This window comes from Peromyscus maniculatus, chromosome 8 (assembly GCF_049852395.1).
Source record: "Peromyscus maniculatus bairdii isolate BWxNUB_F1_BW_parent chromosome 8, HU_Pman_BW_mat_3.1, whole genome shotgun sequence".
NCBI lineage: Eukaryota > Metazoa > Chordata > Mammalia > Rodentia > Cricetidae > Peromyscus > Peromyscus maniculatus.
The window spans coordinates 73,875,413-73,901,551 of NC_134859.1; the positions used below are offsets into that span (position 1 = coordinate 73,875,413).

At 47.8% G+C, this 26,139-nt stretch overlaps 1 protein-coding gene and 1 non-coding gene across 3 annotated transcripts in view; both read right to left on the bottom strand.

Moving 5' to 3' along the window:
- The window catches only part of Ypel2 (yippee like 2), a 59,184-nt gene extending 37,135 nt beyond the window's left edge, over positions 1–22,049 (bottom strand). The window contains exon 1 of one of the 2 annotated variants that reach the window (XM_016001753.3): positions 21,850–22,049. The gene's annotated coding sequence lies outside the window, so the exon portion shown is untranslated. Of the gene's footprint in view, positions 1–5,019; positions 5,323–21,849 lie in introns of those variants that run through there. The other variant, XM_042282540.2, reaches the window with a different exon arrangement.
- A 3,750-nt stretch (positions 22,050–25,799) lies between these two features.
- LOC121831924 (small Cajal body-specific RNA 3) lies at positions 25,800–25,929 on the bottom strand. The gene has a single exon (XR_006075519.1).
- Between the last annotated feature and the right edge of the window lie 210 nt (positions 25,930–26,139).

The following is a 26,139-nucleotide window of genomic DNA, read 5'->3' on the forward strand; positions in this document are numbered from 1 at the left end:
CCAAGCCAGCCGGTGGGGACTAGGGGCTGACAGGCCTAGGTTACTATTTCCCACCCCTTCCACTGGGTTTCCTGACCTATCCTCAATACTTGCAATACTCCTGTTCTGCTCTTATGTTAGTTAGCAAGGATAAAAATTCCAGAAGAGGCAGAGGAAAACGGAGGCTGTACCCAGTCCCAGTCCATGCCAAGTGTCTCTGTTATACTAGCAGAGTGGGAGCATAGGGATTCTTTTTGTTTGGTCTGGGTTATGTTTTTGTTTTTCTCACAGCCCAGGAAGGCCTGGAACCTCTTGCCTCAGTTCCCTAGAACTGTCGGCAGAAATGGGCATCACCATGCCCAGCTGTCTAAGCTGGATGTTTCAAGTCCACAGCCGGGGCTGCCCAGGGGCCAGCGTGAGCAGCATCAACCCCAGGTCTTCCACAAACACCAAGGAAAGAAAGGAAAACAATGGCCCTGTCGGGCGGAGAGCTTTACAGAGGCCACTGAGTACTTCCTTATGCACGCAGACACCTTCTCAATTATGCATTTCCCTGGAGTAGAATTATTTCTTTTCCCACCTCTCCTCTGTAGGAAGCCTAAAAAAAGTACACAGGCAGAGGTTCCTTGTTATGCCCTGAATCCAAAAACACATTCACAGCTCTTTCTACAGAATAAGCATTTGCAGCATGTATTAAATGTTGAGTAGGTCACAAACATGGACCCATGCAATATACCTCACCATGACTCAGAGAAAATGCTACCATGCATTGGCCCAGGCTGCATGGTGCTGGAAAACCCTGGAAAGATGGGGCCATGGACATTTGCCTTGTCTATGGCGGACTCATTGTCCTCTGGGTGGGGTTATTTTGAGACAGGGTCTCACTATGTAAACTTGGCTGTCCTGGGACTTGCCATGTAAATCAGGCTGGCCTTGAACTCGGAGATCTAAAAGCCTCTGCCTCCAGAGCACTGGAATTAAAGATGTGCACCACCATATCCTGCATTATTGCTCTTTAGTAATTTCAAAAGTATCCTAAAGAAGGGACTTTTTCCGGGGTGGAGGGTGGGGGGTGCAGGTGGGACAAGGCAGACAGACAAAGTATTAGAAATGTTACCATGTTAGGGCCGGGCAGTGGTGGCGCATGCCTTTAATCCCAGCACTTGGGAGGCAGAGCCAGGCGGATCTCTGTGAGTTCGAGGCCAGCCTGGGCTACCAAGTGAGTTCCAGGAAAGGCGCAAAGCTACGCAGAGAAACCCTGTCTCGAAAAACCAAAAAATAAAAAATAAAAAAAAAAAAATAGAAATGTTACCATGTTCAATTGGTCTAGGACAAGCTAGAAAGACAACCTAGAAGGAAGAAGGGGGAGAGAATGGCAGAGAAGCAAGTGGGCTGGAGAGATGATGGCTGGGAGGTAAAGAGCACGCCCGCACTGCTCTGGTAGAGTCGGTCTCCAGCGTCCACATCAGAGAGCTCACAGCAGCCTGCAATCCAGCCTGGGAGGAGCCAATGCCCCGACCCCAGTGCCGCACCTGCACTCACGGGCACCAGCACCCACACTCTCTCTCTTTGAAATACAAAATCCTGGAATAAAGAATGGTGAAGCAGTGGCAGGAGGCACTCTGTATCTAGTAAGAAAGGACACAGACAGGCCAAGTAGGAGAACAAAGATGAACACCAGGCCCTAAAAACAACAATGAAAAAAACCAACCAACCAAAAAACCCACCTAATCACCTAGTGTTCTTCCCACTTGTAGTCAGGGTTCTAAAGGAACAGAACACACACTCTGTCTCTGACTGACTGACACACACACACACACACACACACACACACACACACACACACACACACACACACACACACGGAACTTATTACATTGGTCCAGGTAGTGGTACAGGCTGTGGTCCAGCTAGTCTAATTAATGGCTGTCTACCAACAGAAAGACAAGAACCCAGTAGTTGTTCACTGGCCAATGTCTCTGCTGGTCTCCTTGCATGCCTGAATCTTAGAGTCTCTAGCAACGGTGTATTTGCCAGTGAGAACAAACAGGCAAAGAGTAAAAGCTTCCTTTTTCCATGTCCTCACATAGGCTTCCAGCAGAAGGTGTGGCCCAGATTAAAGGTGACTCCCTACTCAAAGATCCTGATTAAAGTGGGTCTTCTTATTTCACATGAATTAAGAAAAAAATCTCTGGTTGGTGGTGGTGCACACCTTTGATCCCAGCATGTGTATGATGGGGGAAACCTGTGGGTGGGTGGGTGTGCGTGCATGCGTGCATGTATGTATGTGGGTGTGGATATAGAACTGTGAGTACAAGGCCAGCCTGGTCTACAGAGGAGAGGGAGTTCCAGAATACCCAAGGTTACAGAGAAAGTCTGGAAAAACCATAAAGTAAAAGAAAAGAAAAAAAAGGAAAGAAAAATCCCTCACAGGTGTACCTAGGCACTTAGGTTTTCAGTTAATTCCGAATGCAGTCAAGTTGACAACCAAGAATAGCCATCATACTATTTACAGGAGATTTTTAAAAATTTGCTTGATTTAATTCTCAATAAAGAAGTACACTGATTTTCCTGGAGAGAAATGAATTACCCATATAGGGCCACAGGACTTCGCACATTTTAATTTCTGAACTTTGGTCCCTGTTAATGGTGCCACAGTGTGCATGGATACAAAAGTCCAACTTGTTGAGCATTTTCGCAAAGTCCAATTGATTTCCAACATAATCAAAAGCCTCAGGGCTTGTGTACAATTTAAACAGCACTTAAAGTGAACTAATAATCCACAGTGGAAATTAAAGAAAGACTGTCTACCACCAGCAGCTGGCTCACGATGATCCCCACGGAAAGAAAAATGTGAAATATTATGATTGAAAACAAAGATCTCAGATATACCATCTCCAGAGCCAGAGGCATAGGGAACACACGCTGAGCCCGTCAGGGGCCCTTGTGACTGACAGGCCGTTCCCACGGGGAGTCCCAGTAGCCACTGAGATTCAGGACTGTACCTCCCAGGTGTCCCTGGGAGGAAAGAGTGGCATGTGCTTTCTTTAGTTATGCCGTGAGGAACCTGAGGTGAGCAGGAAGTCAGGCAGCAGCATCCCACAACAGCCTCGGAAGCTGGCCTGTAGCAGAACTGCCACAGGGAAGACAGGGCTGTCCCTAACGCGTGCCTGTGCCGCTTCAGTAGGGCAGAAGGTTACCAGAAGTGGACTCTAGAGTCTCACAAATGAGTTCTGTTCCCCCCTAGCCGGGTGACAGCTGCTGGCAAGTTCCTCAACTTGCAGACCCTGGTGTCCCCTCTCCAACTAAGCACTAAATGAGATGACCCAACGCTCCCTCATTCTTGGTGGTCAGTGAAAGTAAAATGACGCCGCGTTGGATGGGACAACGTGAACCCTTCTGTGGCTCCAACACACCACAATCACACTCACGCTTCACTACTGTTGCTACAGTCTGGTCCAACTTCGTGCTGTCCCTTCAAGCCCTCACCTGTCCATTCATATTTCAGCCAACTCTGGTATGTGCGGCAGTACTGTAAAGCTGCCATTACTGGGAAACTGAGGCAGGGAGATAGATGCCATGAGTTTGAGGAAAGCCTGGGCTACCTAGCAAAAAAACATAGGCCCTGGAGGCCAGATAAACTTGGATTCGGTCTGGCTTCTTCTCACCAGTTGCATTAACACTGGGCAGAATGCCTGAAGACAGATAACAGTGCCCTCATCCCAGGGGAGATGAATCAAATGATAAAGGGTGAAATATTCTAACAGCACCTGGCACAGGGTTCTCTACTGACCTGATTAGCTGCAATCATTCTTACCAACAAGGGGGAAAGGGCACAGGAGTTATTGTTCCCACTCCCAGGACCAAAGGTACCAGTGTTCTTGTGCCCCTGGCTGATTGATGGTGGTTAGGAGGTTGCATACAGAGTTCCAGGCCAGCCAGGGCTACAGAGTGAGACCCTGTCTCAAAAACAACAACAAAAGAAGTCATGAGTTGAGTGTGATGGCGCAGGCCTACAATTCCAGCACTCCAGGAAGATTGCTCCAAGTTTGAGTCAGGTTGGTCTATACTGCAAGTTCAGGCCAGCCAGAGCTACATAATGAGTCCTTGCCTCAAATCTCAAAACCCAAAACCAAACAAACAAATGAAAAAACCAAACAAACAAAAATTTCTCAACAGGAAAAAAATCTGTTATCATTTTACAGATACCTCTTAATAGCCCTGGACCACAGGTAACAAAACCCATCTTAGACAGCAAGGAGTCATGTTCCTTCAGAAACAAAGCCAACACTAATCCCCACCTTGAATATAGGGTCTAGTCTTGACTTGAGCAAGTATCTGTCTCATGACAATCTTGTATGATCTCTGGGACTCCTTATCTCTCTGAGACAGGGTTTCTCTGTCTAGACTTGGTAGTCCTGAAACTACTGCCGACCAGGCTGGCCTTGAACTCAGAGATCCACCTGCTTCTGCCTCTGGGATTAAAGGCATGTGCCACCCTGGCTCCTTTTCTCCTTAAAATCCTGACTCAATACTTGTTATATTTGAGTGCTGGGATTAAAGGCTTGCATGGCCATTCCCAACCTGATTTTGATTTTAAAAAAATATGGGGGGAAGGGGGAACGAAATATTTTTTTTTCAGGTAGTGGTAGTATACACCTGGGAGGCAGAGGCAGGCAGATCTCTGTGAGTTTGAGGCCAATCTGGTCTACAGTTAGTTCCATCATGACAGCCAGGGCTACACAAAGAAACCCTGTCTCAAAAAAAAATTTTTAATGCATGAGTGTTTTGTCTGCATGTGTCTTTATGGTACTTGTGTGTGCAGTGCCCTCAGAGGCCAGAATAGGGTATGAGAGCCCTTGGGCAGGAGTTACAGCTGGCTGTGAGTCACCATGTGGGTGCTGGGAATCAAATCTGGGTCTTCTGAAGAGACCAAGTGTCCTTAACCACTGAGCCATCTCTCCCTCCCTCTAATTCCATGTTTTAATGTTTCAGTAGATAGAACCTTGTCCTACAGTGAAGCATCTTCTATCCACCAACCTTCATTTCCTTAAGTCCTTCAATTCAGCAAGGTCACACACCATGCCGGTCTTGGAAAGCCCATTCAGAAGCGGCTGCGGAATGGTGCCCCTGCCACATCTGTTAGCAGAACAATGTTCGGCATGGCTCTTAGCGCAGTACTTTACCTGCGGACGCTCACATCTGCTAGCACATCTGTGTGGAAAAGGAAACAGTTCCCTTGAACACCCTCCAACTCACACGGCACACTAAGTGTTGGGCAGAAGGAGCCGCAGCTGGTTATCAAGAAGATCAAAATTTTACAAGTTGCATCTACAACTGCAAAATAGAAAATAATGCAAAGATCTCCGAAGTTTCTGAAGACACTTAGGGCCACTTGGCTGAAATTTGATGGCTTCCTTTCAAATCCCAGCTCCACAATGGATTTAAGGTAACTTACATAATGTGTATACAGGGCCAATGATGGTGGTGCATGCCTGTAATCCCTGCACTCAGGCAGGAGCGGGCAGTTCCAGGACAGCCTTGTCTACATAATAAGAGATCATGTCTCAAAAAACAGAAACAAAAACACAACAAACAGAAAACAAAAATATATTTATTATGCATTAAGATTTAGAATCCATTACAAAATTAGGAGCAGGTAGTAAAATTATGAAAAAAACAAACAAGTTACTTCTCTCATATGTGGAGTCTAGAATTAAATTTGAAAATATATACAGACCATGAAAGTAGAAGAGGAACTGAGAAGGGAGGAAGAGTTCTTTCTTTTGTTTTGTTTTTCTGAGACAGGGTTTCTCTGTCTAGCTCTGGCTGTCAACCAGGCTGGCCTGCCTCTGCCTCCCAAGTGCTGGGATTAAAGGCTTGCACCTGCCTAGGGGAGAATTCTAAAGGAAAGGGAGAGGAGGAAGAAGGGTGATGGGAAGAGGAAATCCGTGTTCCTTCAAATGCAGAATGTAGCTCTTAAATATATTAAAAACAACAACAAGAACTGCACTAGAGAGATGAAGAATTCTTGGTGCCCTTACAGAGGACCTGGGTTCAATTCCCAGCAACCACATGGTGACTCACACCATCTCTAACTCCTGGTCCAGAGGATTTGATGCCTTGTAACCTCTGGCACACACCAGGCATACATATGGTGCACAGACATACACACTAGCAAAGCATTCATACACATAAAATAAATCTATTTTTTTCCAAAATAGCAAAATTGGGGCTTTGTGGTAGTTTGAAAATGAATGGCTCCCATGGGCTTATATTTGAATGCTTAAGACACCAAGGAGTGGCATTATTTGAGAAGGATTAGGAGGTGTGGCCTTGTTGGAGGAAGTGTGTCACTGGACGTAGGCTTGCTTGAGGTCCCAAAAGCTCAGGACATGCCCAGGGTGCAACTCTCTGCTTGTAGATCAGGATGTAGAACTCTCAGCTTCTTCTCCATCACCATGCCTGCATGCCACCATGCTGCCCATCATGATAATGGACTAACCTCTGAAACTGTAAGCAAGCCCCTAATTAAAGGCTTCCTTTTAAAAGAGTTGCCTTGGTCAAGGTGTCTCTTCCCAGCAATAGAACAGTGACTGAGTCAGGCCAGAGAAATGGCTCAGTAAGAGCCCTGTTGCTCTTCCAGAGGAGCTGTGTTTCCAGAACCCATAGAAGAAGGATCTCAACTGCCTCTAACTCCAGCTCCAGGGATTTCAAAAACCTCTTCTGGTGTTCAAGGGCACCCACATAACTTGGTGTGTTCACGTGCACACTTACACACATACAATCTTAAAATATGTATGAGTGCATATGCACCACATGTGTACATGTATTTTAAGGAGGTCAAGCCCAGCTTGAAATGAATGCTTTTAAAACTGCTAAAATACTACTGGAGTTCAAATGCAAATTTGGCTTTGAACTCAATCAGGGGAAGCAGAGTTTCCCCTGCGAAGTTTCCGACCTGCGAGGTTTATAAGAGCATCCTGGAACTGAGTATACAGATTTTTGGAATTTTCCTGTTGAGGGAAGACAATGGGAAATCTAATATACAAAACCCCAGAAAAAAAAAAAACCAAAAACAGGCATGGTGGCTCATACCTGTAGTGCCAACACTCAGACTGAGGCAAGAAGACTGACTGCCATAGTTCAGGGCTAGCCTAACCTACACAATGAGTTCTAGGCCACCCTGGGCTACAGTGAGACCCTGTCTCAGAAACAAGACTATCACAAGAGTTTATATCATGTGACCACCTTGCATTTTGCTTGGCGCATCCCTCCAACAAACCTGAACTACAGTTCAAGGGGGTGGGGGATCAAGGCAGAGCAGGCCAAGAATATGGACTGCCGATGGTCTTGCAGGATCATATGCTTAATGCTGACTCAAGAAGAATGAAGAGCTACAGAAGTTCCTGGCAAGGCTTCACCATTATCAATCACAATCAAGACCGAGTAGCAAAAATATGGACCTCGGTGAAAGAAGCGAGGTGCAAGCACTAATACGTCATTGATTATTTACTGCTCACACTGTAAAGGCATTCAGCTCCTCTCCCTAAGCTGTATGGACCGAGTTGGGCAAGGTGGTGCCTGCCTGTAACTGTAGCACCCAGGAGGACTGCTAGTGTAAGAACATCAGCCTGAGCTATGTAGCAAGACCCCTGTATCTTGAAAACAAAGAGTCCTAGGCTTCACTTCCTCCATGATGTCCTCCTGGCCTTCTCCCTCGAATGCCTGCTCCTCTGCACACACTCAGTTTGTGCATGCTGCTTCTGCACCTTTGGCCCCTTCCTAAAGGGCACTTCTAGTAAACTCCTAAGAAGACAGGTCAAACTAAGCTGACCAAAGTGGACATCATGGGCGACATCAGTGGTAGAGCACTCTAATTAGGTCTCTATTGCTGTGAAGAGCCACCATGACCAGGGCAACTCTTATAAAGGAAAATATTTTATCGGGGCGACTCGCTTATAGTTTCAGAGGTTTGGTCCATTATTATCATCATGATGGGGAGCATGGCGGTGTACAGGCAGACGTGGTGCTGGAGCTGAGAGTGCTACATCTTGCAGGCAACAGGAAGTCGACTGAAAGTCACACTGAGGGAAGCTTGAGCAAGAGACCTCAAAATCGGCCCCCACAGTGACTCACTTCCTCCAACAAGGCCACATGTTCTAATAGTGCTGCTCTCTCTGGGCGCCATTTTCTTTCAAACTACCACAAGCACTTACCTACCCATGAGGCCCTGCGTTCAACTCCCTGCAGGTACTGCATCTTTAAAGTATAACTTTCGTATGGTGTGAATATGTATGTGTATACATGGATGTGTGTATGTATGCTTGCACATGCTTACTACGGCACCTGGGTGGGCATCAGGACAACTTTCAGAGGGGACTCGAACCCAGTTCTCCAGGCTTACACCCACAGAGTCATCTCACCAGTCCTTGTACGTCGTTTGTTTAGATTTGTTTATATGTATTGAGTGTTTGTAAGTGCAGAGACTGCCTGGTGCCTGCAGAGCTCAGAGGACACTGGACCCCCTAGAACTGGAGTTTCAGCTGATCGTGAACCACCGGGTAGGTGCTGAGGATTGAGTCCAGAGCCTTAGCCATCAGGCAGGTGCTCGGCCACTAGGGCCTCAGTCCCACTCCATCTCCTTAAAGACCCCACTGACCAAGCAGGCAACTCCTTTCCTTTTTATAGTTCAGGTCCCCTAATCAGTTGACTCTAGGTTTTGTTTTTTTTTTGTTTAATGTTTTTTGTTTTTGTATGGTTTGGCTAATTGACTAGTTTTTTTTTTTTTTTTTTTTTTTTGGTTTTTCGAGACAGGGTTTCTCTGTGTAGCTTTGCGCCTTTCCTGGAGCTCACTTGGTAGCCCAGGCTGGCCTCGAACTCACAGAGATCCGCCTGGCTCTGCCTCCCGAGTGCTGGGATTTTTAGGCGTGCGCCACCACCGCCCGGCCAGACTAGTTTTTTATATATAAAGCTGGGATCAAACCCAGGGCCACAGACATGCCTGGCAAGCACTCTACCACCGAGCTGCACCCCAGGCCCAGTGGTGCCTAACTCTATCGTCCACAGCTGTCCTCAGCAGCGGCCCCTCACAAGCCCCGCCCTTTCTTTCACCATGGGCCACTGCCCCTGCTTCCTGACTCGCTGACTCAGCACTTCTTTCTCCAGCTCATTCTAGAACTCTTTTTCTAAAACACAATTTGAGCACATCTCTCTTGTGTTCCAAAACCTGTACCAGTTCCCTACCAGACTACAGGGCACAGTCCAAACCCCTCTGGGGGGTTCCAAGAGCCTGAGCCAAGCCTCCACACTCCACTCCCAACCTGTCTAACAGACCAAGTTAGTTACTATGCTCTTTCAAATTATCCCAGTGACCTGCCATACTTTAATCTACCTCCTGTGCCCGTAAATGGCTGCTCATCCCTTACTACCTAGCACAAACCAACCCCTGAGCAGAGCTGGTGGCCCTCATCCCAGCACACAATGACTACCTTTCTCGGAGATAGAATTTATCCCCCAAGACAAGGAAGTGCCTGAAAAGGTCCAGTTTTCTGACCCATCCTTCACAGTGGCTTCACAGGACTCCACACTCAGCACACCAGGGAGCCCTGAAAACTGGTTAACCGGGGATGATGAGCGATGAGTGGGACCACACTGGTGGTTTCAACCTTATTCTGCTTACCCGCCCTCGTGTACTCTCACACACCCGCTCAAGTCTCATACCTGATTCTGGGCATTCCTCCATTAATGGCACTCACCATTAACACCCCACAAAGGCAATTAACTCTTGAGGGGCCGAGTCACCAGGGCTGGTAGATGGTATCTGAGACTCAGCACTGTGAGGTCATAGCCCGGATGAGCCACGCTGCATGAACCTGTTTTTTGACCTGGCTGCTGTGATATTCTGTTCCGCCTTCCTGAGCCTTCATATCCCACTATATCCCTTGAGAGCTGCCCACGTGACCCTACCCAGGCTGTATGTGCCTTCTGGACCCTAGAGAAGCTCTCAGACTCCCAACCTCGGCATCCTCTCCCAGGATGCCCTACAAAACCCACAGTCTAAACTCTAGATCTTGGACTGGGGTCAGGCCAAGCATAGGACCTCTCAACTTTGCCTCTGCTGAATGCAGGAGAGGGCCCAATGCACCCTTTTTTTTTCCTCCAGGCCAATTCTGCCACCCTTTAGTGCCAGCCTTTTGTATTTGATCATGCTCACAGATGACAATCCTGGCTAAAACAAAACAAATAACATTCAGTCTATGGTCTGTGACCCAGAGAGCTATTCCATTCTTCTGTCCCCTAGACAGGGCTATACTTGAACTATATAATGAAAAACAGCCACTTAGAAGCTCTATTGAGAACACAGCTTTAGAAAATAAGAGACTTGAGCTAGGAGTGGTCTTGTCTGGAATCCCAGAACTTGGGAGGTGGAGGCAAGAATTCTGCTGTATGGACACTTGAGGCTAGCCAAGGCAAGTTGAGTTCCAGGCCAGCCTTAGCTAAAGAGGGAGACCCAGTGTGACCCCCCACTTACCCACTCCCCAAAGGAAATAATACGGCTTCTCCAAGCCCACATCACCCAGAAATCCCCCCTTGCCTTCAAACTCCAGTCTGGTCCCCTCCCCTCAAAACTCATCCGCTCCGTCTATCCGGCTCCACCTCTGCCGTTCCAGAAGTGATTAGTTGATGGGTCTGTACTCCCAAACTCAACTTTCTGCTGAATTAATGAATGTCTTTTGGACTTTGGGCGCCGCCACGACCTTGATTTCTCTCACTGATGGGTCTCCAGGGCACAGCCGGGGCTCCAATTAACTACCAGCTATCCATCCCAGACCTGCCAATACACTTCTGCCGCTCAGCCGTCAGAGCGCCTTTGGCTTTCTCGCTTTTATCCCCGGTTCACATAAATCCCACGTTCTAGATACAGACTGTCTGTGCCTGAGCTCCCTGGCTTTCAACAACTGAAATCTGGAAATTGAAATTTTTTAAATGGAGAGTGAGAAAGGGGAGAGAGAGACAGCATTGAAAGGATGCATAAAAGACGACGACGCGCTCGCCTGCTAGGGAAGACTCATGGTGACTTTCTGGGCTTCTCTACCTGGGAGCAGCCCATAGACCTTATTCACAAATAAAGCCTTGTTCCTTTTAGGCCTAGCGCATGGAGGATAGATTTACACGCACTTTGCCAAGTCAGCCTTTCCATTTAAGAAGCCTCGGCAGAGCTAGTTTATGGGGCGTCCCAAAAGCTAGACCTGAAGTCCAGCCCTGGCAAGTTCAGCTGGGCTGGGGGTGGGGGTGCTCGTCTGAAACCCTAGTGTTTGGGAGGCTGAGAGGTCAAGGCCAGCCTGAGCAGAGGGCTTAAACTGGTGACGTCACTAAAGCTGACCTTGACTTCATGCACCTTCTGCTCCTGCTTCCCTAGTACTGGGATGAATCCTTTCTACCCAGACAAACAGGAAGAGGTCTGGGAAAATGTATTCTTGGTCCCTGTGTCCTCCAGAGTTTACGCTAAGTGGAAGAATCTGTATGTTATGCAGTAGGGCAGCGTGGTCAAGGACAGTCTGAGAGGCCTGCTAAGACGCTGTCTCAAAATACAAAAACAAAATATAGGGCCAGCGATGTACGGATAGAGAATCATATAGACACAGGGGTGGTGGAGTGCTCCAAATGCAAAGGAAAGCTTTCGGAGTCTATTTCCTGGACTGAGGAGCACAGCTCAGCGGCAGAATGCTTGCCTGCCAGGCACAAGGCCTTGGGTTCAATTCCCAGCACCACAAAAACAAACTTTATACATACACACACACACACACACACACACACACACACACACACACACACACACACAAATTACTGGTTTTGTTGGGGTGGAGTGTGTACATGTGACCAAGACAATCAATCACATAGCTGAGGCTGGCCTGTTCAGAATCAAAACGATCTTCTGACCTCCAAATGCTTGGATTATAGGTATGTACCACACTATCCATAATATATATAATATAATGTGTATCTGAGATGTCACTGGAATACTATCAGATTCAGTTCTTCAACAATAAATAGCAGGAATGGAGAGATGGCTCAGCAGTTAAGAGCACTGGCTGCTCTTCCAAAGACCAGGGTTCAATTCCCAGCACCCACCCACATAGTAGCTTCACAACCATCTCTAACTTCAGTCTCAGGGGATCCAACATCCTCTTCCGGCCTCTTCAGGCACCAGGTGCACACATAGAGCATGGACACACACACACACAGGCAAAACATCCACATACATAAAATAAGAATTGCAAAACTGAGGAAAAACAGGAGGGAAGGGACTGGGGGGGGGGGGGGCGCGCGGCGAGGAGACAGTCTGAACCAGAAGAGAAGATGAGAGATTCGGCACTAGCTTAATCTAGCTTCCGTTCTTATTGATGGAGTCTTCAGTCTGAGGCTTCAGTTAGCGTGGGGATAACCTTTTCCTCAAATCCTGAAGAAAGCAAAAACCTTCAAATCCCAGCCTTTGGAGGTGAAGGCAGGAGATTCGGGAGTTCACACGAGGTGGGGGTGGGGATGAGAAAATGAGAGAGTATCTCTAGAAGTTTTCCACTGAGGACAGTGAAATGGGGCCAGAGAGCCACTGCTCCAAGCTCTTCCACTGCATTCATTTCTACGGAGAGTGGAAGTCACAGCTCACTCCCACCAAAGCTGGCCCTTGCTCCAGCACTGGCACCCAAGCAGCGGGCCCCCCCCCCCCATCCTCTCCACACTGCCCCCAACTTAGACCCTCTTTATTCCGGCCCACCTCCAAAGCCTCACCCTGCTTTCCCTGTCTCCACAACGACTGAGCTCCTTCTGGTTTGCACCCTGGTTACTTACACGTGTGCCTTCATCACTGGTTGGAGAGCGTGCTTGTAGGGGGCAGATCTGTGTCTTAACTCATCTCTATTCCCCAAAGGTCTTATTATCTGAGGGACGGTTATTACCCATGAAAAACGAAACAAAAAAAAAAATGACATTTTAGCCCCAAGTTAGAAGTTCTTCTGCTGGTCCCAATTATTCGCCACTGGCAGTTGTGGCCAATCTTAAGCTCCCAAACCCCAGCTATTATATTCCCAAAAGGAACTGGAAAAACAAAACACTGCAAATGATTGGGAAGGTCAGTGTCTCCCAGGACTAAATTTCCATCAACCAAAACAAAATAAAGCCAACTTGACAGAACAAAGTTCAGCTACCATTCACCCAGAGACCCTGTCTGAGCCCATTACCCATTTCCCATTTCATATCAACCTTTTTTTCCCCCAGTGAGAAACATGCAAGAGAACTCTAGGCCTGCTTCTTTCTGAGCTGGCAATCTTGTCTGGACATGCCCCATTCTCAAGACCACAAGGAAGGGCTGGCCTATGTAGCTGGGGAGACAGAGCAGCCATGCAGCAGAAATGCAGGTAGCAAGCTGGGCAGTGGTGGTGCATGCCTTTAATACCGGCACTCGGGAGGCAGAGGCAGGCGGATCTCTGTGAGTTCGAGACCAGCCTGGTCTACAGAGTGAGTTCCTGGACAGGCTCCAAAGCTACACAGAGAAACCCTGTCTTGAAAAAAACAAAATGCAAACAGCAACATTGCACCACACTGGAGAGATGCACCAGCATGGAAAAGGCTCCTTTACCCATCTTGGAGGAAGCATGTTTTGCTTAGGATTGAAAATGATTGGCAATTTAGGGTCAGGTGAAAAGTGGGTACTCCTCTAACATATGCAGGAATAGAAAGAACCTCAGACCTGAGACAGAATGTATGATCTGTACTTGGAGCTTTTGTTTTTCTCACATCCTAGGCTGACCCTGAACTTGCTGATCTACCTGCTTCCACTTCCCAGGCACTGGAATTACAGATGGGCACCACCTTGTCTAGTTTATACACAATGCTAACAGTCGAAGCCTGTTTCATGTAGTTCCAGCTATTCCAAGTTTCCGGGGCTTCTGCCTCCACCTCCCTGGCACCCATGAGCTGTGCTTTACCTAGTTAGAGCTGTGTCTTAAGCAAGTCCTTTTTGTCTATGTAAGCCTCAGTGTTTAGGTTTCTAAAACGAAATCATCTAACTATATTCAATTCCCAATCCAGTATATATCTAGTTTGTATCTAAAGCTACAAGTCATTCATGTGAAATCAGAAAAAAATTATAAGGTTAACACTGAAAAAATTAGGGTGCAGGCCTCTATGGAGTTAGTTAAATCAAGCCCAGTTTTGGCTCTGTACTTCCTGACAGCCAAAGCAAAAAGAGAAATGAGCAGTTGTAGATTTCCAATTCTCAAAAAACAAAAACAAAAACAAACAAACAAAACCCATCATACCAGTTCCTTAGAGGGCCAAACCTTTTCCTGGCACTATGTTCTAAAAGAATTTCTTCCTCGAACTCCTTAAAGGAGACATAGGAGGCTGTAGTTGTCTTCAATCTAAATCCTGAGAACTGCAGAATCGAGTTATATAAAGCTCCTTCTCCGGGGTTTCCAGTTAAAGCAGGGACACTCGGTGAAAGCATTCTGGAGAAGGTGAGAAAAGAGGGCCTCAGAAGGCAGCTTCAGTCAGTCCAGCTTGGTTAATCAAGGCTAAAACAAGAGTGGGCACAGGTAGACAGCATGTTTGTTTGTTTGTTTGTTTGAAGACAGGGTTTCTCTGTGTAGCCCTGGCTGTCCTGGAACTCACTCTGTAGACCAGGCTGTCCTGGAACTCAGGGATCCACTTACTCCCGCCCCCCCCCCCCAACCTAGTTAACAGCATGCCTTTTCTAAAACTTCCACAAATATTACTTCTTCCAAAGACACTAAGTCTTAAATAGGAAACTAATGTAAGAGCAGCCAGCTGGAGCTAGTGAGCTCTGGAACAGCCTGAGCTGCAGGGAGACCCATCTTAAGATTCAAAAGAAAAAAAGAGTTGGACAACAGTCTGCATTAAATTCGATGATCTCTAAATTCCATTCCAGCCAGGCTGGTGGCGCACACCTTTCATCTCAGCACTCAGGAGGCAGAGGCAGGTGGATATCTGTGAGCTTGAGGCCAGTGCTACACAGTGAGACCTTATCTCTAAAACAATTTCTGGGCAGTAGTGGTGCACGCCTTTAATCCCAGCACTTGGGAGGCAGAGCCAGGTGGATCTCTGTGAGTTCGAGACCAGCCTGGTCTACAGAGTGAGTTCCAGGAAAGGCGCAAAGCTACACAAAGAAACCCTGTCTCGAAATACCAAAAAAAAAAAAAAAAAAAAGAAAGAAAGAAAGAAAGAAAGAAAGCACTAAAATAATTTCCATTCCAGTTCTGTCAGATATGAATGTGTTTCTGATCTTTGTTTACTTAATATAAATTAAGACTTGGTAGTTGCCCACCACTCACTGCCAAATCAATTGATTGGGAATGGACTCCTGCCAGCTAGGAATGAGAATCCACCTCATACCATTAATGCTGTTATTAACAGCAGGCACTGAGTGCTTCCTAGGTGCCAAGCTCTAGGCCTGGTTTCCCCTGCATTCTCTCACTTAATCCTCTCATAAATCCTGAGTGATAGCAACTATTATTAGTCCCATTTTACAAATAAGGACCAAAGATTTAAAGAATTGTAGATTGCCCAAGGTCACAGAGCTAATTATCGGTTCTTTCTGATTCCAAAGCCAGGCCCTCAGCTCCACTGTAAGGCCTGCTGGTATTAATAAAATGTGTGATTACTGATAGAAATGCTAATGCATGTCAAGGGAAAAAAACCAACAGTGAGACCCAGAGTGAGGTCAGTGGAAGGCCAAGAGATGTTTATTAACAATAAGCGACCATGGAGCTTTCAGAGACTGGCAACCTATAAATGGACTAAAGGAATAAGAAAAAAAAAAAGCCGGGCGTTGGTGGCGCACGCCTTTAATCCCAGCACTCGGGAGGCAGAGCCAGGCGGATCTCTGTGAGTTCGAGGCCAGCCTGGGCTACCAAGTGAGCTCCAGGAAAGGCGCAAAGCTACACAGAGAAACCCTGTCTCGAAAAACAAAAAAAAAAAAAAAAAAGAAAAAAAAAATACTGTGAAAAATGCAAGCTGCAGAAGAAATTGTGAAAATACTATCTTCATTCCAAGAAAGACAAAAATTTTCTTATTCTCATATCCTCTTAAGAATATTGATTCATGCCGGGCGGTGGTGGCGCACGCCTTTAATCCCAGCACTCGGGAGGCAGAGCCAGGCGGATCTCTGTGAGTTCGAGGCCAGCCTGGGCTACCAAGTTAGTTCCAGGAAAGGCGCAAAGCTACACAAGAGAAACCCTGTCTCGAAAAACCAAAAAAAAAAAAAAAAAAAAAAAAAAAAAGAATATTGATTCATAGCCGGGAGTGCTGGCGCACGCCTTTAATCCCACTGCTGGGGAGGCAGAGGCAGGATGTTCTCCGTGAGTTTGAGGCCAGCCTGGTCTACAAAATGAGTTCCAGGACAGCCAGGGCTATTACACAGAGAAACTCTCAGAGAGAGGAAAAAAAAAATTGTTTCATACCTTTAATCCCAGCACTCGGGAAGCAAAGGCTGGTGGATCTCTGTAAATTGGAGGCCAAGCAAGTCAACAAAGAAAAAAACCTGCCTCAAAAAAGCCAAAGGCGGAAGAAAAAAAACAAAAGGCTTCCCACTCTAGAGACCAAAGCTTGGCTCCTTTGGTCATTTACGCTTTTAGCCAACAGGTATTTATCTAGCACCTGCTAAATGCCAAGTATTGTCAGCAGTGAGGAAGGCAGAATGGAATGGATGCTCTCAATACTCCATTCCAATAAACAAGTAGACAATATATTTCCAGATGACAGTAAACAGAGTTTACAAAATAATAATAAAGTTGGGGGCTGGGGATGTAGCTGTTGATAGATTGCTTGCTTAGCATGCATGACGTTGAAAGACCAGCAAGACACAGAACTCAGCCTGTAATTAAATCCACCATTAGGGAGATAGAGGCCGGACATAATAAATCTCAAGACCAGCCTCAGATACCAGAGAGACTGTCAAAACAAAGTTAAGGGGTTAAAAAAGCCTGTGGGCAAAGAGGTGAGGAGCTGCTGATAGCTAGTCTGGGAGGGGCTGGGCTTTCATCCGAAAAGGGAAAGTAACAGTAGCAAACAAACCAACAAAACCAAGCAGGATTAGAGATTATGTCTCTTGCTGCTCCTGTCAAAGACTCCCGTCTGGTTCCCAGCACCCACATGGTGGTTCAAAACCATCAAAACTCCAGTTCTAGGGGGCCCTGATACTCTCTTCTAATCTGGCACCATAAATACATGCAGACAAAATGCTCATACATGTAAAATAAATCTTTAAAAAGATAAAGCTGTGACCCAGAAGGGGGGAGAGGGCTTAAATTGGGTGTGGTGACGTACACCTGTAATCCCAGCAGCCATGCGGCAGAGGCAAGAGGACCAGAAGATCAACGCTAGCCTGGGCACACAGCGAGCCTGAAGACAGCCTGTGAGCACCATTAAGAGACTCTCAAAAACAGCGTGTCGTGTTTCAGAAACTGAACAAAGGCCCACGTAGTTGCAGCAGAAACGACAGCAGAAAGGCAGGTGATAAGGTGTGTGTGTGGGGGGGGGGAGACGATGACGACGACAGAGATTGAAGTTGCACCATACTGAAGTAAGTGCACCAGGAAGAGCCCGCCACAGCTCACGGGGGAAATCAGGCAGATGCAATCAATCTTTTACAGACCCAAGCAGACAGCACCTTTTGTTTTGGATAACATCACCCCAAACTTGTCAGCCCTAACAAAATACCTTTAGCAGGCAAGCAGGCAGGCAGGCAGGAGGGTGCAGGCTAGCTCTCTGTCACTGTGGGCTAGAATTCAAAATGATGCTTTGTGCCTGTCAACAGTACCCAGCGGTTTGGTTGATAGACCCAGAGAAACGCTGAGATCGTTTACAAAGGGAACAGTGCCTGATCTCCTTTCCAACCCCTTCTCCTCTTTTCCTAAGACTAAGTCCCTTGCCACTCTGGTTGCTTCCATTTTTCTTTTCATTCTGTGTGCTCAAAACTGGATACACTGAATGTGAGCAGCTAGGTCAAATGGAGCGTTATTAAAGTTAATTTAAACAATCTCACAGTGAATGCTCTCCTACAAGGCACTTCTTTGCCAAGAAGGACCATAGTAGAATCTGAATTTGGATAATTAAGTATCCTTTGTAAGGCTCAACTGCAGCTTTAATTCAAAGAAATCTCTTCCACCAACCTGTTTGGACAAAATAAGAGAGGGGAAATTGAATGTGCAGCCCCACCGGTGTGTTTATGTATATATATCTGTGCTTGAAGGCAGAGGTAGAAGCGTCAGGAACTGGATGACTAAGAAGACCCACCTGCACACTCTGTGCCCGTGCAGTGGAAAGAACCAGCTGACTAGGCAAGAGATGTGGGAACTTGAGTCTCTTATTAACATCAGATGATAGACAAGCCCCTTGATTCCCGCCCCCAACCCCCAAATCAAAATAAAGTCACAGCCTGCCTTTCCCTCAGGCTACACAGTCTGGAATACCAGCCAGACATTAAACAAAATCAATCCTTTCTTCTGCTGGCCAATTGTTAATCCCCTAGGCACAGTGACTGCCTCAGAACCATTAACATCATTATGACAATGAAAACGCACATAATCTGTGAACAGCACAGCAGCCCGTCAGCACGGCTCACATCTCCAACCCCCCACGCACTCAGAAGCATCCAGGGCTACAGCACAGTGAGCAGCAGCAGCAGCCTCACATGAGCTCGAGTGAAGCCGGGTGCAAGGGCTTTGCCTTGCTTCTGAGATAGGCTCCCACTCTGTCGCCCCACCTGTTATAAGGCACGATGAGATCTGACTGCCTCTGCCTCCTGAGGGGTGGGACCAAAGGTGTCCACCACCACGCCAGGCCCCCAAAGGGTGACCGGCTAGCAGCTGAGGGATCTGCAAGTGTGGGACAGCTACCTACCTTGACACTTCACATCCGTTCTCCGTGTTCATTGCCACCAACTCCCAGTAGACCCGTGTTTCTAACCAGCTACCTGTACCGTCATCTACGGGTGTCACCGTGACTACAAAAGCTGCAGCCCCAACTAGCAGCTCTAAACAGGTGTGTGGTGCCTAAGGCCTGCAATCTCGACACTATGGAGGCTGAGGCTGGAGTATTGTAGAAAAGTTCAAAGCCAGCCTGGAGCTACACAGTGTGTTCCAGGCCAGCCTGGGCTGGAGTATGAGACCCTGTCTCAAAATGAGACAGAGTGAAAGTAATTATCTCTGGAGTAATTAACACACTGTACAGATGCACATATATGTTTAATGTATATGTAAAACACATATATATTTCTTTTAACCACTTTATTTCTGAACACGGCTCTGGCTATCATGCAGTCAGGCTTGAGGACCTCCGCCCTAAACCAATGTTTCTCAAACTGAAGGTCATGACCCATTTGGTTAGGAAATCAAATTAATGAGTCATGACCACCAGCTGATTTTTTTTTTTCTAATGAAGGAGGAAAAACAGAACACTGCAGGTATTGCGGGTAATAGTTATTGCTTCCCAGAACTTCTTTCAGTGGCAGGCAGGCCAGTGCACACTGTTATATTCCTTACTGGGGATCCCACAAAAGCTTGAAAATCATAGTTCTAAAGAACTGAAAGGTTTTTGTTTATTTTCTTAGACAAGAGTGTCTCACATTCTCTGTGAGTTCAAGGCCAGCATGGCCTACAGAGCGAGTTCCAGGACAGCTAGGGCTACCCACAGAGAAACCCTGTTTCAAAAAACAACAACAACAAAAATGTCTCCCTACATAGCCCTGTCTGTCTAGTCCATTTTTTTTCTTTATTGGCACCCAACGTGGGGCTCAAACCCATGACCCTGGGATTAAGAGTCCCATGTTCTACCGATTAAGTCCACACAAGTATCTTGTGTGTGTGTGTGTGTGTGTGTGTGTGTGTGTGTGTGTGTGTGGTTTATTTATTTTAATTTTTATGTGCATTGGTGTTTTGCCTTCATGTACATCTGTGTGAGGATGTTGGATCCCCTGGAACTAGAGTTATATACAGTTGTGAGCTGCCATGTGGGTGCTGGGAGAATTGATCCCAGGTCCTCTGGAAGAGCAGCCCGTGCTCTTAACCATTGAGCTCTCTCCAACCTCCACCTGGAATCTCTTTACACAGACCAGGCTGGCCTCAAACTTGCAGTGATCCCCCTGCCTCTACCTTCAAGAGTTCTGGGGTTGGTCATATACCACTACTCCTAGCTAGGAAAACTGTATTCTTATGTATGTTATTTCTCATTTTGCACCCCTACCTCAATTCAAGGAGAGAGATCCAAGAAAAAGTGTTACTGAATTCTAAACTGCTAAGGCAGAGTCCAACTGAGGCAGGGCATGAGCCCAGGCTCCCCACTCCACCCCATTAGACCCTGTCATGAAATAGGGAGCAAATCATAGTGCCAAAGGGAAGTTTACCCAGCTCTCCGCAGGCTGGCCTTGTTATCAGTGTAAAGAGCTCACAGCCACTCATATCACAGCTCAGGACAAAAATGGGGCGGACAGTCATAGTCGAGTACGAACAGGGCACAATGATACATGTGCATGAAAAAGTCATAATAAAGCCATTATTTTGTAAACGACAGGATTTTAAAAAATGTATAAACTTCCTCGAAAGTAAGACTGCATCTGCACTAAATGCTAAGAAAGCGGAAGACTGGAAGGCTGAATTCAGATAAAGCCTATGGCAGTGTGCGGCAAAAGGGAGTTGGGGAAGGGTGAGCCCCATCTTACTGATCAGATTCTGTGAACCCCCAAACCAGACTATCGCAAAGCTACACGTATGAGATTTGCTGTAATTCCCTTGTGCCTCTAATGTTTCTGTAAATGAGGTACAGAAAAGAAATCATCCCTAGTCTTGCCCAGTGCTCTGGACACAGCCCACCCAGCGATAACGAAGAGGACAAAAGACTGGTAGCGAGGGCCCTTGTTAGCCCTAGACTCTCCAAGTCAGTAGTAGCTCAAAGACACTCCAACGTGGCAACAACAAACCAACCAGGAGGCCAAAAAACAAAAGCCCCGGCAGAGCTCCTGGGCAGACCCATTTGCCACTTCCAGAGGTCGGGCTGCGGAAGGCTGGGTAAACCGGAGGATGTCCACTCAGCTTTTTAAAAAGCCGTGGGTAAAAGTGAAGTCAGAGGTGGCAGGCAGTTCTTTGCACAAGGGGTCCAAAGGAACAGGCGTGCTCCTAAGTGCCAGCCGCGAGACGCGAGTAATGCCCCCACTGTTTCAGGAAAATCACCCGAAGGGAGTCAGTAACCAGGTAGGTGAAACTTGAAGCAAGGAGAGACGGGAGCCAGCTCCGGGGAGGGACCCTCCGCAGAGGCCCCCGCAGCGGGTCTGGCAGCAGAGTTCGCGCCCACCCCTTGGCAAGGCCGCTGGGGAGGCGCCGGGAAGCGTCCAGGCAGGAACTCGCTGCGGTTCCCTCGGCCTGGGGCTGGCGGAGCACTCTGGGGACTTTGGAGGGCGGTGTGCCCCAGACCCAAGTGTCTCGGTGGAGACACAGACCACTCGGCCCGGTGTCACCGTGTGCCACCCGCGGGGGCACCACGCCACACAAGGGAAGCGGCAGCGCCCACATCTGCGGGTCCCCACCAGCGCCCATCAGCTCGCCGTAGTCCCCGAGCCCCGAACTCGGAGCGCGCGCCAGTGTTTGTAAACAAACCGGTCACGTGCCCGCGGCAGCCTGCTCCCCGCCCCTGGAGCCCCGGGAACCCTCGAGGAGCCCCCGCGGGACCTCGCCAGCATCGCCCCAGCCGAGCTGGACTGCGGGCTGTACGGGAGCCCGACCGCCTGCAGGGCACGCAGCCCGAACCCGCGCGGACAGCGCCCCACGCCCACGCGCGACCGGCCAGCGATCCCTTTACCTGGCGGCAGGCTGCCCGGTCCCGCCAGCGCCAGGCTCGGCCGCTCCGGAGTGCTTGGCGACGAAGGACTGCACGGCTGACTCTAGCGCTCCCTGCGCGCTCTTAAAGCCACAGTCTCCGCTACCGCCGCCGCCACTGCCGCTCCGCATCCCTCCGGAGTCCGGGCCGGGGGCTTGCCGGGTGACAGACGCGCCCCCGCGCCTATCCCATCGGCTCAGCACATAGCAACACGCCACTGGTTGGTCCGGCACGGCCGCAGCCCATCAGCGAGGAGCCAATCAACGGAGGACGGAACTCCGCCCCTGCTTCCCCTGCCTCCCGCCCCCCACCCCCACCCGCCCCTCCGCCCTGGCGGGGCGCGCGTGCGAGGAGTGTGGCGAGGTCCGGGTCCCGCCAGTCCGGGCAGCTAGCGGGCGGGGCTGGGAGGAGGTATGATTGGGATGGGTGAGCGTGCCGAGATAGGAGGCTGTTTGTTTGGGTTTACTGGGATTCCCAGGACCCGGGGCTATGTTGGGAAGTGGGATTTATAGTGCTTCTGCTCGGAGAATCTAGAGTAATTCCTTCCTTGGTTTGTAACTCCTGACCCAGAGCCTAAGTTACCAGAAGTGGCCCTCAGACTTCAAGGCAGGTGGATTTAATAAGAAAGTACCAGTCTCACCAGGCCCACCCATGCCCTGCTCAGAAGCAGGGACAATTCTCTCTTCTCTCTCCCCTGATAGTAATTTCAACCAGTTAAAACTAGAAAAGGGTTGCCTGGTGGGTGAGAGGCCCTGGGTTCAATCCCCAGTGGTGGTGGTGGTGGGGAGCATGCATGAAGGACTTTAAGAGGAATTAGGGTGCCCTGTTGATGGTTTTCCAGGGTCTTCAGAAGTTAATGAGGTCGCTTAACCCCAGCAAGTAGACAAGGAATGGTCAACATGACCGAAGAGGAGGAGCCGGCATTCTGGGTCAGTGGGGTGGTGCTTTTCAAGGAAGAGAAGGTTAAAAAATAAACTCATGACAGTCGGGAAATCCAGGGAGGTACCAGGTGGGTGGAGTGGAGCAGAGTCTTCCAGCAGGAAAGCAGGTCAATTTGATAAAGAATTCCTGCCAGAGGACAGAGCAAGTCCAGCCTTTCACTGAACCACTGGGGTTCTGCATGGGGGGGGGGGGGGCAAAAACATGTTTTCATGGACAGTTTAGAAAGGAGAAAATAAAAAGAAAACTGCATGGTAGTTGGGCAGGGTGGTTCATGCCTTATAACCCAAGGGCTTGGGAAGTGGAGCCAGAAGAAGGATCAGAAGTTCAAGGTCATCCTCAACTGCATAGCCAATTCCAAGCCAGCCTAGGTTATCTAGGTTATGTAAAGAAAAGAAAAGAAGCTGGGCGGTGGTGGCGCACGCCTTTAATCCCAGCAATTAGGAGACAGAGGCAGGTGGATCTCTGTGAGTTCCAGGCCAGCCTGGGCTACCAAGTGAGTTCCAGGAAAGGCTCAAAGCTACACAGAGAAACCCTGTCTCGAAAAACCAAAAAGAAAAAAAAATAGTTTCTGGATGTGAGGTGCTGCCGGAGGTCCAGGTAACTTCTGTCTCCTACTCAGTAATTTACACATAAACCCAGTGTGGTGTTTGGGTAGATCCCCAGGTGACTCAAAATGTCACCTATAACTCCACCCAGCTGTTTTTAATGTACATGCAATCAACCAAGTTGTCTTCAGTTAATGTACATCACATGGTTAGGTATGGATTCAATTAGTAAAAACCGCCTCATATTCTATAGTAGATATCAGTTTCAGTGGAAGGGCGATGTCATGGTTTACAATCGACAACTTTGAGAGTCTAAATCCTGAGGGCAAAAAGCCTTCAGCTAATTAATCACAAACTTGAAAGGTTTAAGGTTTAATCTTTAAGAATATACATTGGCCAGGCAGTCATGGGCACGCCTTTAATCCCAGCACTCGTGAGGCAGAGTTCTCTTTGAGTTCAAGGCCAGCCTGGTCTACAGAGCGAGTTCCAGCACAGGCTCCAAAGCTATACAGAAACCCTGCCTCAAAAACAAAAGCAAAACAAAACAAGAGAATATATATAAAATTCTTTAGATTCGATTACCAGCCCAGGGCTGCCTCCTGGGTAAGTTCCTTTGTGGCCTTAGGCCTTAGTTCCCACAGCCTAAAATAAGGAAGGGCTGGGGGCTGGAGATGAGCTCACAGTAGAGACCTTGCCTAGTGTGCTTGGGGCTCTGGATTCAATTCCTATTACTGCAAGCATAAAGAAGGAGGGCTGAACTAAGATGGTTCCTGAATGAAGTCCCTTCCATCTCTAAAGTTTCAAATAAGAAGCCAGAAAAATCAAACTTGTTACATTTCTGCAATATTGTGTTAGTGAGTATGTTTGTATCTACAGGTCCCCTACTCCCTAACAGTAGATTCTGTGCACCCTAGGATACTGGTATGTTATGTAACAAGATTGGAGGCTACTGTTTTCTGTTTGAATAAAAGATAACATTAGCTAAAGAAGCCTGCCTGGTGTGGGGTGCTCTGAGGACCCCTGCAGGCCTGCTGTGTGATTGCAGGTGATTTGGAAGAGGCAACAGAACCACGGGCCTCGAAAACAATAGGATCAGCCCTCCAGCAAAAAAAAAAAAAAAAAAATGATTAAGCCAGATCATGCATCCTCCCAAGCAAAGGAGCCAAGCTCTGTGAGTTGACAGGAAAGAAAGGAGAACTGAGACAAAGAAGTGTGTGTCTGTGTGTGTTTGTGTGTCTGTGTGTGTGTGTGTCTGTGTGTGTTTGTGTGTGTGTCTGTGTGTGTGTGTGTCTGTGTGTCTGTGTGTGTGTGTGTGTCTGTGTGTGTGTGTGTGTGTGTGTGTGTGTGTGGAGGGGGACGGGGGACAGGGGACGGGGGACTTAAGTGCTAGAACCTGCTCTCTTTCTCTCTAAGCCCAACCACCTTCACTGGCCCTCAGCACACATTTAGTCAGTGCCCATCTTGAGCGCCATTTCCTGCTTGACCGGGTCTTATTCTGAGAGCCTATTGAGAGGAAATAAGCGCCGGCCAATGGGCAGTTGAGAATAGACAGATGTTTATCCCGAGGACAACAACAGAGATGAAGTAGTGTTTAGAAAGACAGCGACAGATGTACTCAGAGGCAAAAGACCCAGTTTAAAAAAAAAAAAGAGGGTTGGGGATTTAGTTCAGTGGTAGAGCGCTTGCCTAGCAAGCACAAGGCCCTGGGTTCGGTCCTCAGCTCCAGGGGAAGGGGGGGAAAAGAACAGTGACAATAAAAGTTCCTGGTCTCACAGGCACATTATCAGCCTGGCTGTCTCAGGAAGTTTTACTCCTCTGTGATGCCAAGCCGAGTCTATTCATTCCCAAAGCCGTCACAATCATTCTTTTCCATTAGCTTAGATTATCAATCCCGTGTTCCCAACTTTGGCCACGTAAGTGCTACTATTGCTGTGAACAAAGTTACTTTTTTGGCTTTTTGGTTTTGTTTTCTCTTTTTATATTTATTAATATTAGTTGGTTTATTTTGTTTTTGGAGATAGAGTCTCTATTATGTAGCCCGGCTGTCCCAGAACTCAGTATGTAGATCAGACTGGCCTCGAACTCACAGAGATCCACCTGGCTCTGCCTCCAGAGTGCTGGGATTAAAGGAATGCACCACCATCGCCAGCCTCAAGGTCGATTTTTAAAGTATATTTATTTTGCTGTGCGTGTGTCTTTGTGTACATGTGGAAGTCAGGAAAGGACAACTTGTGGGGGTCAGTTCTCTACTTCCCCTTTGTTTTTGTTGTTTGTTTTACAAAGGTAGAAAGAGAAATGAGGAGGGGTTGGAGAACTAACTTTACTTGGTTTTCTTTCTTCCTTATTTTTGTTGTTTTGTTTGTTAATCCAGTACACTTAATCTGCAGAGATACTGAACAAAATAATAAGGAAAACGATATAACAGTTAGAGTGGCAATTCAAAAAGTTGCATGGGAGGGGACTGATGGGTCTTAGCCAGCTGTCCAAGTCAGACAGAGACCTCCATGACTGTGTAGAATCGATGCCTTCTGCAGACAAATCATTTGTCCACAAGGCTGACGCTGAAGCGTCCCATAAACTATTTTGTTAATGTGTGTATCTGTGTGCATATGTACCACGTGCGTGTGGTACTTACGGAGGTCAAAAGATTGTGTTCCATTCCCTGTAGTTGGAGCTACAGGCAGTTGTGAGCCACCTGATGTGGACGCAGGAAGTGGAACCCTATCCTCAGGAAGAACAGCAAGTACTCTTAGCCATTCAGCAACCTTTCAGCCCTTCAAGATAA